This window comes from Manis javanica, chromosome 2 (genome assembly GCF_040802235.1).
Source record: "Manis javanica isolate MJ-LG chromosome 2, MJ_LKY, whole genome shotgun sequence".
Classification (NCBI taxonomy): Eukaryota; Metazoa; Chordata; class Mammalia; order Pholidota; family Manidae; genus Manis; species Manis javanica.
Genome location: NC_133157.1, coordinates 116540516 through 116556589, shown reverse-complemented (window position 1 = coordinate 116556589; position 16074 = coordinate 116540516). Strand labels below are relative to the sequence as shown.

Here is a 16074-nt window from a genome sequence, read left to right as displayed (position 1 = left end):
ATTCTTAAACAGGTTGCACATTTAGTATCTGATCCTCTTGAGTCTTTCTGAGAGTAAATACAAGAAATAATTATACTTGACATTTTGATCCAGGATTCCACAGGCCACCTTTTTCAAAATCATTTTTGTGCCAGTGGCTGTCTGACGTCAAGATGTGTGATATTAAATCTACTAGTGAATGAGGATCTGAGAAAGGCAAAATGAATCTGATCAGATGCCAGACATTTTCATGAGCAAACCACCTACACAACTCTTGATTCCTCCTTTCTTTTTTCCTCTTCTTTCATTTTTATTCATATTTTTCCTTGAAATGATTTCTTATCCTACTGATAACATGGTTGTTCTCAATGAGCAGGTATTTATTTCTCCTCTGTTAATATTACCCATATGTGTTGAGCACTGTGTTACATTACCCTGTGAATGGAAAAGAAGTAGGTGAAATGGCTCCTGCTTCATCATTAATATTTGTCTTTCAGGTTGAACAGCACAACAGAAAACTTAAAAGCTGTCATTTAGGGTGATTTATAGTTAAGTGCTTTCTTACAGTCTCCTATTTATTTCCTTCTAACAATTCTATGGGGAGCTTATCCTGAACCAGCGTTGAAATGCAGTTATTGAGTTCTAAATCCCTTTAGTCATTTAAGTACACCATAAAAAAATGTGTGTGTGTGTGTGTGTGTGTGTGTGTGTGTGTGTGTGTCTATACACACATATAACTTTTTAAGATGATGCAACCTCAAAATACAGGTTCTACTCTGGATTATTTATCACTTACTGGCCGCTGCCCCTCAAAACCACTACCCTGAATTGGGGTTGATCAAGACCACTTTAGTTTACTGCATTTGAATGAAGCCCACTTTTCCAAATTTTTCAACTTTTTTTTAACTTGATAAGGAAATCATATAGAATGCACTTTGTGATTGCTTCACAACATTATGTTTGTGAAATTTATCCACAGAAAAAGAAGCCTCTTCTCCCAGTGCTTTCTCAGGTTTGCATCCTCTATGCCCTCTAGCTCTGCTTTTGACTCTGGTGTTTAACTTTGACCCCATGCAAGGCTTAGTATTATTCAAGGTTATTAGTGCATTGCAGAAAGAATGACTCCCAAGGAAACCCAGGTCATAGCAGGCCTAGGCTGATCCCCTAGGCTGATCCCTGAGCAGTTTCTCCACCAGGTCATATGCACCCCTCAGTGGGATGAAGGCACAATGACAATGTTAAGGGCCATTGCTTCCACATCAGTAGATGAATTAACTCTTTTTTACCTGTCTTCACTTTTCCTAAGTCCTTATGAAAGCTGATGTGCATGTCCTTTTCCAGATGGAAAAAAAACAGCCAAGAAATGAACAAAAACCCTACTGCACTTTAGCTTTAACCTCTTGTTTTATTAATAGCAGCACTTTAGATTTATATACAGTAAAAATAGAAAACATCACTTTTTTCAAGGAAGATTTTATTTAACAAAGTCATTTCTGGCCAGCAGATGATCTTGGTTACAGAAAACTCTTGAATTACCCTATACCAGATAATTCCCTCCCTGATCCAAAATCTAATGCCATTTACACATCATATTTTTACTCCATCAATTTCCATGTCAAATCAGACATGAGCTTTTAAAACTAAAACATTGAGGAGTGTTCCCTTTGGCCTCTCAGCAGGAGGAGACTACTGTCCCTGAAAATGCTCTCAAAGTCTTTGCCTGATGAGGTGCACCGAGGGGATTTGGGAGGAAACCAGGACAGAGCACTGGTTTTTCACGGAAGACTCAGCTGACAGGAAATCTACAGGCACGGGGCACTGAGGTGACAGAACTAGGACGTGTCATGGCCATTCTCTAGTAAACTAGTAGTAGAGGCAATAGAATTATCTGCAATAATACTAGTACAACAGTTGGACATCCTCTCTCAGACCAGACAACAGGGACAAGAGCAACACAGAATATTCAGAGGGGGATACAGCCAGCATTTCTGCTTGTCCCTAAATAAACAACTGTGTTTTGTTTATTTTCATCTGTAGTCCACTCTCCATAGACTTATGCAAGAGGGCTGTGGGTGGAGGTGCTGGAGAGAGGATGCCCCTGGCGTGTCCTGAAGCCAGCAGGCAGCCCTCTGGCATACTCGAAGAGCCAGCAGGACCACCTAGTAGACGTTTCTTCACACCAGGGATTGAGAAGTGAATGAAGAGAGAGCTTCCCTGAGGGTGAAAGGAGTCGTGACAAGCTTGACCCAGAAACAAAGCCTTAGTCATCAGACAGGAGCACAGACCAGAAGCTGTCACTCAGCTACATCCCTGGGCCTTGACTGAACCCAAGGGCAAGGATGGAAGCTGTCAGTGAAGCAACCAAACATTTGCGACACTGGAAGCTGAGTTGCCATGCAGGCAGCACACAGTTGGTGCCTGGGAAGCACAAATGGCACAAGAAGCCAGAGGTGTCCCTTCTGCCAAAGACCACCACACAGTTCAGGTCCCTGGGGCTAATAACCATCTGTGGTGGCTCAGGTGTGGGATGACAGTGGCTTGATAGTGCTAGAAGGCCATCATCTGAGATGATTTGACCATCAGAGTGCTGGGAGAAGACTGGATGGAGACTCTAAAGTGTTACACGAATGGCTGCCTGGGAAAATGGGTATTGTCACAATGATATTTGTTTCTGGAATATATACTCATTAACTTTTCCTTCCCTTAATTAAATTCTTTGAAACACTATAGTCAAAAACCTTATATCTAAGTGGCACTAGGCTGTCCATAAGATCTAATACCTGAATTTCTAGATGGGAAGTCAAGCTAAAACCAATGTGATTAACCCCCAGTCAGTAACTCAGGTCCTCTGAGCTGCGTGATGCTGCTGTGGCATTCAGCCCTATGTGTTCCTGCAGGAAAGGCTAGATGACTGGAAGCTGGCCAAGAGAGCCTTCTGGGGTCTGAGTTTTGTGCTACAGGATAAGGAATCAGCCAAACAGCATCAAAACAAAAGAAGATGTATACAGATGCAATGTTGGGCTGGAGGAAACACTATAAAACCATGTGGTCTTATAAATCCCATGGTCTGGAGGGACCCACATCAAGCAGAAATAAAGACAGGGTCACAAATATGGGGCAAAGCAAGGGATGAAGAATTCACACAGCCATACATTCCGGAGCCCTCCCATAGATACCTCTGGGCCCTTAGGTGTGCCCAGTGCATTGAGAGGACATGAAGCAGGCTTTGCAGTCCACAGGTTTTACAATGGCATGCTGTATTAGTGTGCTGGGGCTGCCGTAACCAAGTACCACAGACTGAATGGTTTATGCACAGAAATTCGCTTTCTCACAGTTTCAGAAGTTGGAAGTTTGAGATTAGGATGTCAGCGGGGCTTATTTCTCCTGAGGCCTCTCTCCTCCTGCCTTCTCCCTGTGGCCTCACATGGTCTTTCCTTTGTAGGAATCTGTGTCACAATTTCCTCCTTTGTAAGGACACCAGTCACATTCGATAAGGGGTTTACTCAAATGACCTCATTTAACCTTAGTTGTCTCTCAAGATCCTCTCTCCAAATACAGCCACATTCTGAGGTACCAGAGGTTAGGATTTTAGCATATGCATTTCATGGGGACACAATTCTGCTCATAGCACTTATTTTAAAAAATAATTATATTGGAGTATATATTTAGGGTTAGTTGCTTTCTAATTAATTAGGAGAACATAGTCTCTAGTACATTTTTTTCTGCCCTGGGACGATTCATTGGGTAGGCAAGGTGGGTACATGGTGGCTTAGGCTAGGGGATGGGTCAGCAGGAGACTGCATTTCACCATTTCCAATCCTGTCATCTGATTCTACTTGGTTGGGAGAGAGCTGAGCAGCAGATTCTACCTGTCCAACTTTTCCAGAGATGAAGCCTTTTAAGCCAAGGAAAAGGAAGACGGTGGAAAGACTGATACTAAATCAGCTTAGTGTCTGAAGCAGGAGACAATGTCTCCATCATGAGATGGAGATTTGGGTGCCAAAGTTCATTGGAAATGCTCTCTGAATCAACATTTGTGAAGTAAATGAAGCCGGTTTTGGCCGTGGGAGGAGCTGGACTCAATATGGCCAGCATGGTTGTAGCAGAGGCCTCAGCTGACCCCGGAGCTCAGGAGCTGGGGTGGCCCCTCTGGGGCATGCCCCTGCTAGATCAGAGGCTGGAGTGCCCCCCTACACACACATCCAGGACCAATTTTCAGAGGAGGACCATCCCTGGGATGAGGCATGACCTCAGACTAGGCAGTTCTCTTTCCCTGCACTCCCAGAGCTGGAGACGAGGGTCCAGGTGACACACCACAGCATCTACCACTGTCAATTTTACATGTATTGACAAAATTATTCAGAAACAGCCAGGAGCCCCTGAGATGATAAATCCCCAAATGACAAATACCCACCTGAAAAAGAAACTAGTTTTTGATCATCCTTGATCAAAAATGGGTGAATCCTATGAAACAGGTGGTTGTAATGTTGGTTTCAAACCAAAGAATCCTCTAACAATGAACAGATTTTTAAAATGGAACTGGCCCTGAAATTGTCAATTAAGTAACTTCAATGAGCAAAATGCCTGAATTTACATTTTCCTTTTCAACATGACCTCTTTCTAGATAATAGAATTCTTAAATAATCACTTTGTATACAGTGAGCTATTTTTAATGGTTTCAGGATACATATAAACATCTCTGACCTTGTAATAAAGAGTGAAAAGAAATTACTATACATCTAATGTATTTTAACTTTTGAAAATGTACAAGATTGAATTATTCAATTCCCCATGCTTTTCAACAAATATTTACTATTTGTCTTTACATTACAAATATTTACCTCTTCTCTATGTCCAGCACAATGCATAAACTAAGCATGAGGAGTGCTTTAAAGGAAAGATAAGATATGGCTCTAGCCTTCAAGTTATTTACAGTCTTTGGGAGGCACAGAGAAATAAAAAGTAAAAAATGAAATAAAATAAAATAATTACAAATTGTCTTACATGCTGTTAAGAAGGCGGCATGACAATATGGAAAATAATGAGGTGAAGAAGTCAGCTGCTTTAGTTGGAATGCTGGAAAGGTCTCTCTGAGGAGGTGACCTTGAAACTCTTGTTAGATTAAAAGCTCTGGTTTGACGGTCAGGAAGGGACCAGACATTTGTGCAAAAAAGGAAGTGTCCCAGGGAGAGTGAACAGCATGTGCAAAGGCTATGAAGTGGGAAGGTGCTGGCTTGTCAAATGACTGACATATCCAGGGAAGGAATGAGTGATAGCAGGTGGCATTGGGGGATGTTAGGATGCAGATCATGCAAGGTCTCGGAGGTCTGTTAGATTTTATTCCAAGTACAATGGGAGGTCATTGAAGGGTTCTCTGCTGGGAAGAGAACTGTCTGATTTATATTTTAATAAGATGGTTCTAGGTTTGCATGGAGAATGGACTAGAGAATGGGCTTGGAGCAAAAGCTAGAAGAAGAGTTAGAAAATTTACAAAAAGCTAGGGAGGGATGGTGGTGGGATTAGTGTAATTGGAATTGCCTAGTGTCTTCATTTTTGTATTATCAAATCCAGGACTTTTATTTCATCATATGCTAATCTCATTATTACTGTGCCTCATTTATTCCTCCTGGTGATTAAGATAATGATGCCAATTTGGAGGAGTAGTGTTTTAGTTAGATGTACAGTAGGCAGCAGGAAGGCAGCGAGGCGATCCTATTTCTTTGTTGTTCTTGGTATTTCACAGGCAAGGCTGCCAGTATGGCCTTAATTTCTTGCTCCACTGATTTGCACATGGTAACTGTATAGCTGGGAATCCACACAGTGGTAGACTAAGACAAAAAAAGGCCCCTAATCTCTTAAATGGCTAGGAGGCAAACGTCCAGAAAGCGTTGTTATCTGAAACAGCAGAGTGACAGTGGAAACATTGATGTCAGAAGATAACAAGTCACACAGCGAGATGAGAATACTACATCATTGGTGTTTAAATGTTTCATATTGTCTTCAAAGGTGCAACTTTTATTATTCAGTTCTGCAATATACCTTTGCACAGAAAATAAATGGTTTTTTGATAAATTATGTTAGGCATGAAAAATAAAAAGAGCCTTAAATTGAAACTTAAATATCAATACTTCAGTTTGAAGTAGGTCTTCCTAGGTGCCTATGTATTCACAATGCACTGCTGAGTCATTTTTTTCTGCATCTAAAGAAATAATTGAGAGAGTACAGTATAGGGAATAGAGTCAATAAAATTGTAATCTTCATATGTTGACAGATGGTAAGTACACCTATCATGGTGGGCATTTAGTAATGTATATAGTTGTCGAATCACTATGTTCTACACCTGAAAACAATATAATATTGTATATCAAGTATATTTCAATAAAAATCATTGCATTTATACCATTCTTTGGGTTTATAAAATGCTTTTATATATATTACCACATATTTTTAAAAAGGCAAACATTTATTAAGGCCTGTCTTAGCATCAGGCACTGTGCAGAAAGCATATAAGGATTATCTAATTAAATCCTCACAAGGGCAATCTAGGGTGGCATTCAGCTTAGATCTGTTAAATAGATGAGGGAACAGAGGTTAAAGAGGTCGGGTAATTTCCCCATAGTTATGCTCCATTTCTACCAAGTGCTAAGAAATGAGACAGTTCTTTCTGTATTTGGTTATCCTGGCCCAGCTTCCCATAGACTTCAGAGGCTATTTTGAAAATTTCTTGATAAGATGCTTTTTCCAGTATTAGATATCTGATGTCTCTTCTGGCATCCTAACCCCTTTTCTCCCCATCCTCAAAGTTTTTATGGAGCAGCCACAAAAATGGTTTAGTCGGAACCTGTGGACAGAGCACCCATTATCCTGATCAGTTGGAAGGCTCAGGTGTGAGGTGAGACCAAATACAGAACATCAGAGTCTGCCAAAATGTGTTTCAACTGCTTAGGACTCAGAGATGCTGACAGTGTCAGTTCCCCTCTAGCATGGGGACATAAAGTTATACATTTTGTCTTTGCAAGATAAAATAGGGAGCTTCATTCCAGGACCGAAGGGAGAAAGTCCTGCTCCCTCAGCCCAGACTGAGTCTGAACCTGAATACAATGTCCAGATGACGGGACTCAGGAGTTACTCACCCTCCCTGGGCCTCCATTTCTTGGTGTTCAGAGGGGAGTTAATAGTAAGACTGATGTCCTCACGGTGGTATCGATGGCATCCAGGCACAGAATAAGCACAAAGCGTTTTAGCTATTATTATTTAACAAGAAGGACTATGGCTTTTTAAAAGGAATCCTTAAAACATCTCAGATCCCTGTTGCTACCAGCTTTGTCTGTCTGCCCCTCCGGAGCACCACCTCCCCTCCACTAACTCAGGGTAGATGTGGACGTGGGTAGGGGTTGAAGATCCTGCCTGGCCAGCCCTGGGCTGCCTCCTACATCATGGCCAGCTTGGTTGCGCACAAAGTGTTCCTCCGGGGCTTAAGACAGGATCTCCTCCCCCTGCCTCTGGCACCTGCTCTTATCTCCAATTGTTTAGTGGACAATTTTTGGGCGTCTCCAACTGCCCCTAAACTCCGCATGTCCTAAACCCACCTCAGCACATTCTCTCCCACATGACTGCTCTTCTTGATTTTCCTATCTCCATTCTCTTCAGTTCCTTCCTTTTGCTTAAAATATGAGTTATCAAAACAGGAGGGTCTGTTCTGAGGATGGCAGCCACTAGCCAGTATCTCAACTTTCAATTCTTTTTAAAATTGATACTTAGAGTTATCTATTGCTGTCGGTTGAATGTCTTTTCCTTGCTAGGCTATTGGCCCCATTCCTCAGTACCTAGCACAGCCCCTGAGAATGAGGGGCTTGGAACAAATAGCAGTTGACTGTTGATCTGCTCTCTGTGACATTTTTTTGCCTCATTCCCATCCCACCATTCCCAGTGACACTTTCCCTCATGGAACCATCAAAGCCTCTCACTTTTACCTTTGAAAGCCCCTCCTGTAAAAATAGCTGTATCCTCAGACATAAGTGAATTTGAATTCCAGTTCTGCAACTACAGCTGTGTGATCTTGGGGAATAGTTGAGCCTTGGTTTTCCTATTTCTAATATTGAAAGGATAAAACATACCCATAAAGTTAGAGAATTAAATGAAATAATATATTTAAAGGGCTTTGGAAGTGTCTGGTACATAGTCAATTCTCGATGCATTTTGCCTAGAGGGAAATGTTAAACGAGGGGAATAAAAGACAAATTCACCCCTAATTTTCAATATGGGTAAGATTACCTGCTCTGAAATTCTGTTTCCTTCAAGTATCCTTTAAATTTAACATCTGGATTTCATCCCCCCAGGACCTTACTCTGAAACTAACAGCTAATAGGATAAACTAATACATGCTAATGATCACCCCTTAGGGGCTTAAAGTGCTATCTCTCTAGTAATAGTTTTTATCTTAACATATCCTCTAAAAGACCTCAAAAATGATTCTAAACATGAAACACTTAAGTCCGTAACAGGCAACCTGGTGGTTTCTGGCCCTGCCAGTGTTTTCACTCGGGGTGATTAGGAAAATATTCAACAGAGCCATCAAGGACAGCAACCTGCCTTTTTCCTCCAGTTGGCAAAGCACCCCCAGCTCCCTCCTCCCCTCCTCCAGGCTCCTCTTTTGCCCTGCGCATGCCCAAACGCCACATATCAAAATTATATGAATTGCTCCCCTTGCTTGTGCTCAGGGCTCAGACCTGGGAAGATTACTCCCCTCTGAGCCCGCCAGAGTGAAATAAACCTCAACACTCCAAGACCTCCGAGTGCTGCTTGGTTCTTCTGTCAGCAATCCAGTCCAGGTTTTCCAGTATTTTCCATAACAGTATTTTCCATAACAGGGGTCTTATTTTTTTTCTCCCAATAGCTCTACGATATCTCTTCCATTGGGTTTAGCTTCATAAAAAACTGCCAAGATCAACCGATACAGGAGACCAAAGGGATTAGAGAGTTCTTGCCTGACACTCTGAGAATCTGAATGGGTCTTTCAGCTGCCTGTTCAACTTGGACCCAGGCTTCTGCCTTGATGCTGTCCTAGTGCTATTGTGCTTCTAGAATTAAGGCCTGCATTTCTTTCTAATCTTGCTCCAAGAGACTGACACTGTTGCCCCAAACCCCAGGTCCTCTGCTGGGTTCCCGCTATGCTCTGTCCAGTAGATTTTCCTCGGTACTAATTCCCTCTTGCTGCCTGATTCTAATGCCATCCACTTTGAAATTACCTTTTCTGTTTGCCTGTGTGGGATCCCCCTGCCCCAACACCACGTCAACTGCCCAGAGTACCTCGTGTCTGTTCTCAATAGGTTCTGGATGTCAGCTCTTTCTACCTGACCAACCTCCCCTCTAGAACCTGTTTTTAGAGTCCTTGGGCAACCCAAGATATCATGTCTAGAAACAGCACCTTCCAGTCCACTTTTATGCAATGGAGTTAACTGAATCTGTTGGAGACTCGGTTCGGAGACGCAGGGAAGTCAGAGTACAAGGTGAGGAAGGAATTCATTAAAGCGAGGGTGTTAGGGAATGACAGATGGAATAATAAAGGAAGTTCAATGAACAGCTACTCAGCATGGGGAGCATCCCCCGCTAACTCCTTGTGTCACCTGGTGTCCAGTGTCCCCTTGGATCTGCAGGGCGTGGGAACTGAGTACCTACCACCCCAGAATTTGGGGCAGCCACAGAGCACTGGATGGAGTGAGATTATGTTCTGTGAATTTCCTATAGGTAAAGAAAGAAGACTTTCAAGTAAGCTACTAAAGAGCACGATTGCAAACTGCAGTTCCCGAACACCGAGGCGACGGTAATTTGCAAGATCACATCTGAACTCTCAGCGGCCCCTCCCTACTTGTCTGAGATAGGACATAAAGAGTGAAGGTTTGAGCTGAAATCTGGAGAATTAGAATGACAAAGCGAAGTAATAAGGACACTTACCACCGGAAAAGCCAAGAGACAAAACGTCTAAGTTGAACAGAGAGAAGTTTATTTAAGTAAAAAATGAGCACACTCGGAGAAAGGTGGGCTGCCCCAGAGAAGAGGCATCCCTAAAAGATTGGGAAGAAGTTAAAGCTGCGCACTTAGAAAGTGCAGGCGATCTCGGAGAAAGGAATGCCCTGAAAGGTTCAAGTTTTATTGAAAGAGGAGAAAGTCTACGCATTAGAAAGTGCGGGCGACCTCGGAGAGAGAAACTCCCTCAAAGGTTGAGGGTTCCCTCTTCTAAGGACTTTTCAGGAATGGACAAAGGGCTGCGGGTACAGACTTGTTAAGACTTAACCAAGAAATTTGCTGCTGGATACCGGTGTCTTGGTCTGGGAGCTTTCAAACAAGACTTCTTGCCCTGCCGGCGAGGTGGGCTGAGTTATTGTTTGTTTGCTAAAAAGAATATTAAGAAACTTACTTTTCAACTAATTAGGTTTTAAAAGGCCATCTTGTCTTTAAGATGGGATCCTTTTTGTTTATTACATTGTTTATGACTGGGCTTGCTTGCTATATTAATTGCCCAGGTGGCAAACCACTTGATTAAAGCAACATCTGGGTAAAGGAAAAAATAAAATGAGCCTTTAGCAGGCTAAAATAAATCTTACAATGGCATGATCTAATTGACACAATAAAGCATAGGCTATGCTGAGCCTTATCCGGGGAGTATTTAAACTTTTAGGCCAAGTTACTCCTGGCCCTCAGAACTTTATATTTTTAACCCATTAACTTTGGGTCTTTTCTGGCTCTTTAATTTTAATTAGTTAACTTTTTGAGTGTTTTTTTATTCCTGGCTTTACTCTCTTTCCACCCCGCTCATATCTATTTTCCTGTCTAACAAATCTTTCTTAGCTGTGCTCCCAAAGTGAGTGAGATGGAAGAGAGAGGTACAGGCCAGTCTTTCTGCCACCTATCTAATAAGTCTGTGCAGTCATTTTTTCTACATGAGAGCTAACATCTTCAATTCCTTGAGTTAGACATAACTAGAGAGATGTTTAAAAGCATTTGAAATAGTAAACAAACAAAACACAAAAACAAAAACACAATAAAACTCCATGATGACTTGTAATGAACCCTAAATTCCCATATTATGTATTATTATTTTATTTATTCTATTTTATATTATTGTTATAGTTTATTTCCTATTTTGTGTTTCATTTTTATTTTATATTTTATGTAATATACTTATATGTAAACATATAATTTAAACTTTATTATATATTTAATAGAATTACAAAAATGACTACAATTTACCTGGCATGAATGGATTTGTAAATCCTAGTCACAGGGCATCTAATGTAAGACCTACTGTAAAATTATGTGTAAAACTCAAAAATGGTGACCTAAACTTCACTTCATATTGAAAAAAAATATGCAATGGCACATTTATCATGAGATGTGACAATTTATGTAATTATAACATCAAATTGATAAATGATAATCATTTCCAAAATATATGGAATGACTGGGGTCAGCTGTTGAAAGCATGCCCTCTGTTATCACTGAGGATTAGTGACACATAAGTCATGTATCACATTTGGAAATTACTTGGAATTCTTCCAGCATTTTCCTACCAACTCAGTGTTATAAATTGTGATTAAAATTGTAGGCAATGGGAACCCACATCTTTGGTCAATTTACAAAAACCTGATTGATAAGGAAAATATTCAACACAGCTGTCAAGGCCAGCAAATTGCTTTTTTCCTCACTCCCATTGGCAAAATCAGCAGGACACTCCCAGCCCCCCACTCCCCTCTTTCTCCGGGCTCCTCTCAAACCCTGTGCACACCAAAATGCAACATATCAAAATGATATCAATTGCTCCCCTTGCTTGTGTTCGGGGCTCAGACCTTTGGAGATTTACTCTCCTCTGAGCCTGCTGGTCTAAAATAAAACCTCAACCCTCCTAGGCCTCCTAGTGCCCCTTGGTTCTTCTGTCAGCGATCCAGTCTGGGTTTTCCGGTTTTTCTGTAACATGACAAGCTTTCAATGAGAAATGTATTTCATTTTACAAGCAACCAATTGATAAGGGAAGATTTATGCACAACTCACATGAGGGAAGCTGCTGCTTTGTTAGTGTCATAGTGCCACTTTAACAATGAAAACAATGGTCAGGGAGGACCCCTGCTTCCTTAGAGGTGGAATAACTAATCGGCACTGGACTTGCCCTCCCTTGAAAACAACTGGAGAACTGGACAACCTGTTTTTAGACTTTGGTTGACACACAGCACAGGGCTTTAATACATGACACAAAGGCAACAAGCTATGTGAGCCCCAAATTGCTTCAGATTCCTGTCAAGAACTGTGTGATAACATAGGGGCACCCAAGCAGAGTATGACCACCTCCCTGAGCTGTGTTATCAGAGACTGTGGAGTTCATGGAGGCTGAGGCAGCTAAAATTTTCCAGAAAGAGTTAAGAGAGAGGGGGCCACCCAGAAAAAATGTCTCCTTAGTGTGAAATTTCATGAAGTAGAGCAAAGAACTACCAGGGAGCTGTAAACTCAACATTTACACACAACTGAGTGCTGGGTAGTCAGTGAGAAAGCTCATTTAACACCCAGGGTCTACTGAGGGAATCCTAAGACTTGGTGTAAGGCTAAACCAGCCCTGTAGTAAAGGCTATTCTAGACCTGCCCCAACATTGCTTCTTTACCATTAGAATACTGATTTTGATCCGGGTGGCAATGGGTCCACTCAAAAACCAATATTTAAAAAAAATTTTATCAGCCTTCCTTGCAGCTAGATTTGATCATATAACAGGGGTAGGCAATTGTAATATGAGTGAATATCACTGTGAATGGTTTCTGAAAAGCTCTTTAGAAGGAGACAACTCATCTTGCTTATGCCTTTTTCTCTCTTACCACTGGAATCCAAAAGTGATATAGGATGTGGTGCAGCCATCTTGCAGTCATGAGGAACAAGCTTGAGAATTAAGGCCTTCAATGAGGATGGATAAAAGGAACCTTAGAGGGAGCCCATTTTCTCTTGATGGTATCATGGAAGCACTGTCCAGGTAATCAACTGCTTACATAGGTTTCTGGTTAAGAAAATTGAGAAAAATAAAACCTATAATTTTTAACTAGTTTTCTGTTTTCAAAAAATAAATATCTGCTAAGTTATTCTTCTTTTTGGAGACTTTTAATAGCTACTCTCAGGTGCTTATTCCTTTGCATAAAAAATTCTGGAGAAATATTTATTTGAATTTCAATTGGAATGTCTTCAATTAAGAGAGCTGTAGACAGTCTAATTTAGGCTGTGGAACCACACTGCCTGACACTGAAGCCTGATTATGCCATTTAGTAGCTGTATGACTGTGGGCAAGGTATTAATCTCTAGGTATCAGTTCCTCATTGGTAAAGTGAGGGATATTATAGCATCAACTTCTTGGGGGTGCTTCTTAGGGATTGAATGAGTTACTATATCTAAAGAATTTAGAACAGAATCAGGCACATAGGAAGTGCTTAGTGTTAGCTAGTATTATTTTAATTAGACTATATTTGGAAAGTATTGATTCTGTCATTGAATCTTATTATCTAGAAACACTATGCTCTTTATTATATCCAAATTTCCTTTTGCAAGACTCTAGAGTTTGACACATTTTATTAAAGACTTAAGCTTTTCTTTTTTAGACAATCTCCAATTTAGATGCAAAGGATTATATTTCAGTGAAAACACGCTTGTTCTTTCCAACTGAAAATCAAATCCTTTCTGGATATAAAAAGGTAACAATGTATGCTGACAAACTAAATAAGTCTGTTACCCCATTTCAACAAATATTCAAGATATAATTATATTTTAAGGAAAAAAAGAACATTATAAAATAATGAATAGTCAATTTTTCAGGTTTGTTAGTTGAGGATATTTTTAGCAATCTTAGCAATTTATATTTTACAATGATTTTCTTACACAGCACTCTTTTAAAGCATAAAGTATTATTTTCTGGAAAGAAACATAATGAAAAAAGAAATGCGGATCTCATTAAAATTGGTTACATTGGTTGCTTTCATTTCCAATAAACAAATATACCTCCAAATTGAAACATGGATACCAAGAGACAATACTATTAATAAAGAGTATCCAAATGTCAAAGCCATACAAAACTCTTAGTTTTGAAAATACACTACCAAACCCAAATGTCATAAACACTCAGGAGACCTTTGTGTTCTAAACAGAGAACAAAGGGCCACATCTGGCTTGTGTTACTATGGAGACAAACTTTGATGGAAGGACCTCTGATGAAGTTGAGCAGCATGAATGCTTAGGAGCAGTGTTGTGATAAATAATAATATGTGTCAGCATGGCACCCCCTGCAAGAGATTAAGGGTGTACAAGCTGGGCACAGACACAGGTAACACTGTTTAAGAAAATTCACCAGTTAAGGTCTTAAGTGATGAGCAAATCAAAATATTTTTAATATTCTCTTGGGGGATCTGAATATACAAATGTGAAACATGAAAGAGACATCAATTCAATTTTAGGGATGAAAGTGAATCACAAGTATAATTTATTTTATTATGCTTCTTAACAAATATCATTTGATGTTCTAAGAAACATGGCATACTAAAGTGAAAAAAAAACAGTTACCATAGAACACTCAGCTCAAGCACAGTATGCAATGAATTTTCTTTTGTTGTTGGGAACTGGTCACAAATTCAAATTATTTCAATTTCAGTCATGGATGTTTGTCCCTACTGTGTGCAAGGCACTGTTAGGCGCAATGAGATTACAAAGATAATAAAAACACTATACACAGTGTGAAGGAGTAATAAGTTCACAGATAATAAATTCTGCTTTACCTTATCACTTAGTTATAACAGAGATTCAAATTAAGGACAGTAAGGATTCACTGGAGAAGAATATTAACATTCAGATTTAGGGATCAGGGAAGCCATTGAGGAACGGAAAATCCTCAGGATGGGTAAAGAAATGTGTAGCAAGACTCTTACTAGAACAGGCAAGGCTTGAAGAAAAGCAAAGCTCTGTTCCCATAAATGTTATTAGGTGCATGTGGTTGGTATACAGGGTATGAAAGGGGATACGGTCAGAGAGAAATTATATTGGGTCAAACTGGCAGACTGAGCACATGTACCTTTCCTCATTCCTAATAATTATCCTATGAAAATATTTATGCCAAACCAAAAAAAAAATTCCATAATTGCATGGGAAAGCAAAAAAAGTCTAATTAGTGCAGAAATTTTGAAGAATCTTTTATATAAATCAGTCAGGATCAGGTCTATGGAGAAATGTAAGTGGGGAAAATCTCAGCTCTTTGAATATGCTGTCCAGGTGGGAGAGTCCAGGGGAGCTCCAACCCTAGAGGCAAAAAATGCAAGGGCAGGAGGGCCTTATGATAGTAGTCAGGGTAATCACTGGAGAATTGAATCTTAAAGGTAAGACACACGGATCTTCCCTCCTCCTACAAACCATGGACAGCAGAGCCATTTGCCCACAACCATAAGCATCAGGTGGGTGCTGAACTGGAGGTATGGGCGGGACCTCAGAAAGATCCCCACACATGGGAGTGGCAAGGGACCTTCACTCTGCAAACAAGCAAAACACGTTAGAGAGCAGTAAATGTGTGCAAAATGTTCTTGCCTTGTAAATGCAAATGGTGAGAATATTCTACATTTAGAAAATAAAATGTATGTTAGAAATGAAAGGATTTAAGATGAACAGTCTCCCAACAAAAGGGAAAAAACTGGAACAAAGAAGCATCCAACAATCTAACAAAAGACAGAATTTCTGTTTTAATAAGCTACCTTAATACTCCTGGCCAGAGGGGTTAAACAGTCTGGTCCTGCAGACAAGAAGAATGTTCTGAGAAATTGCTAATTAGAATCTCAGCTCTGCAATTTCAATTGGGTGACCTTGAATTGACTTTGAATAAGACTGGCTCACCGCATCCCCGCCTCCTTGTCTGTAATTTGAGGATGAGAGCCAGCTGTCCCAGACCTGTGGCTACAGAATAACATCACATTCTCTTTACTGTTTCCGTGATGTGGCTCTGCATCTTCAGAAGTCTTCCCTAAACAGCAAGTCTCGTTTCCCAGGACATGGATTCTGGAATGTCCCGGAGTTACAGGTGCCTTCTTAGCCAT

General features: G+C 40.5%; 2 long non-coding RNA genes across 2 annotated transcripts in view; one reads left to right on the top strand and one right to left on the bottom strand.

Moving 5' to 3' along the window:
* The window catches only part of LOC140847831 (uncharacterized), a 130532-nt gene that overhangs the window by 12372 nt on the left and 102086 nt on the right, over window positions 1-16074 (bottom strand). The gene's annotated exons all lie outside the window — the stretch shown is intronic.
* The window catches only part of LOC140847833 (uncharacterized), a 70917-nt gene that overhangs the window by 38763 nt on the left and 16080 nt on the right, over window positions 1-16074 (top strand). The window contains exon 3 of the long non-coding RNA XR_012128030.1: window positions 12854-12989. This is a non-coding gene — a long non-coding RNA (uncharacterized lncRNA). The remainder of the gene's footprint in view (window positions 1-12853; window positions 12990-16074) is intronic.